The following is a 2,540-nucleotide window of genomic DNA, read 5'->3' as shown; positions in this document are numbered from 1 at the left end:
TTGAAGGTATTTCGAATGCCCGAGAGACATATTAAATTAATGTGGCTAATGTGTTATGATCCAAGTCGGGTCATACCCAATAACAAGCTTACCGACACTTTATATGTATTTAATCTTAACGATTGGGTCGTTAAATAAATACGCGACACTTGGATTTTAGAAAATCGGTTTTCTAAAATATTATCACTTGAGATAAATTATTTGGATAATTTATATTTAATTATTTATAGGTTTGAATAATTATATTGTGTTATATTTTATAAAAGGTTTATAAAATATGCAAGTAACTTAATAATATACATGGTTTTATATATTTATGTCAAGTTTATATAAATATTAAAACATTGTTATTATTATTATAAGAAGTGTGCAGAATTTTGGGTCTCCTAGGAGACAACTCATGCTTGCTTTTGTTACTTTCTATATACACACTTCCTTAAGTGCAAGACTAGTCTCTTCTACCAAGTAAGCTTGACTCTTACATGCAAATACACTTGAAAATTGCAAGAGAAAACTCTCCAAAAACTGGGCTGCAGGCCGTGGCTGTTGGGGAGCAAAAGAGAGATCAAAATTTGGTTTTAGCAAGCTAGTTTCAAGTGTCACATAAATCCTAACCAATAACAAAGGTGTTGGGTTAATAGCTTGGGTATTTCTCCTTGAGGTTTCATCATTTTGAAGCTCCATTCTTCATCATCTTCATCATCATCTTGCACATTTGAAACAACCCTCAACTAGCTTTGAGGAGGTATAAACACTCTTCTTTACTCATTACATTTGTAAGCATATTATCAAGACTTGATATCTACTTGGAATTCAACTAAAATGGTTTAATACATACACTTGTTTTCTTAATATATCATGCTTCCGCTTGCTATATTTCTTACTAAATTGATTTAGTAATTATGTTAAAATTAAGAACATGTTTGTATATTGAATTCCAACAGAAGTGAGGTGCTTCGGTGGGGTTGAAGGTGGTGGAGATTTAAATGGTTCAAGGAGGAGGATTGTAGAGAGAGAGAGAGAGATATTGATTAGATGGTTGTCAATGGTATTCGATGGTGTTGGTGTCCGATTTAGGTGATGAAGGTGATGGTGCGAAGATAGAAGGTGTTGAGAGTGGTTTGCGAAAAATCCGATGGCTTGTGGTTTTTATATGGTTAACCGGTGGTTGAGATGGGTTGCGTGGTGGTTTCATGCGTGGTGTGAAATGTCCCGTTCTTATTGATTAAAAACGTTCCATATTAATTGATTTCGTTGCGAGGTTTTGACCTCTATATGAGACGTTTTTCAAAGACTGCATTCATTTTTAAAACAAACCATAACCTTTGTTTCATAGATAAAGGTTTTAAAAAGCTTTACGTAGATTATCAAATAATGATAATCTAAAATATCCTGTTTACACACGACCATTACATAATGGTTTACAATACAAATATGTTACAACAAAATAAGTTTCTTGAATGCAGTTTTTACACAATATCATACAAGCATGGACTCCAAATCTCGTCCTTATTTAAGTATGCGACAGCGGAAGCTCTTAATAATCACCTGAGAATAAACATGCTTAAAACGTCAACAAAAATGTTGGTGAGTTATAGGTTTAACCTATATATATCAAATCATAATAATAGACCACAAGATTTCATATTTCAATACACATCCCATACATAGAGATAAAAATCATTCATATGGTGAACACCTGGTAACCGACATTAACAAGATGCATATATAAGAATATCCCCATCATTCCGGGACACCCTTCGGATATGATATAAATTTCGAAGTACTAAAGCATCCGGTACTTTGGATGGGGTTTGTTAGGCCCAATAGATCTATCTTTAGGATTCGCGTCAATTAGGGTGTCTGTTCCCTAATTCTTAGATTACCAGACTTAATAAAAAGGGGCATATTCAATTTTGATAATTCAACCATAGAATGTAGTTTCACGTACTTGTGTCTATTTTGTAAATCATTTATAAAACCTGCATGTATTCTCATCCCAAAAATATTAGATTTTAAAAGTGGGACTATAACTCACTTTCACAGATTTTTACTTCGTCGGGAAGTAAGACTTGGCCACTGGTTGATTCACGAACCTATAACAATATATACATATATATCAAAGTATGTTCAAAATATATTTACAACACTTTTAATATATTTTGATATTTTAAGTTTATTAAGTCAGCTGTCCTCGTTAGTAACCTACAACTAGTTGTCCACAGTTAGATGTACAGAAATAAATCGATAAATATTATCTTGAATCAATCCACGACCCAGTGTATACGTATCTCAGTATTGATCACAACTCAAACTATATATATTTTGGAATCAACCTCAACCCTTTATAGCTAACTCCAACATTCACATATAGAGTGTCTATGGTTGTTCCGAAATATATATAGATGTGTCGACATGATAGGTCGAAACATTGTATACGTGTCTATGGTATCTCAAGATTACATAATATACAATACAAGTTGATTAAGTTATGGTTGGAATAGATTTGTTACCAATTTTCACGTAGCTAAAATGAGAAA

The sequence above is a fragment of the Rutidosis leptorrhynchoides genome, chromosome 3 (genome assembly GCF_046630445.1).
Source record: "Rutidosis leptorrhynchoides isolate AG116_Rl617_1_P2 chromosome 3, CSIRO_AGI_Rlap_v1, whole genome shotgun sequence".
NCBI classification, from domain to species: domain Eukaryota; kingdom Viridiplantae; phylum Streptophyta; class Magnoliopsida; order Asterales; family Asteraceae; genus Rutidosis; species Rutidosis leptorrhynchoides.
This window is presented reverse-complemented; position numbering follows the sequence as displayed.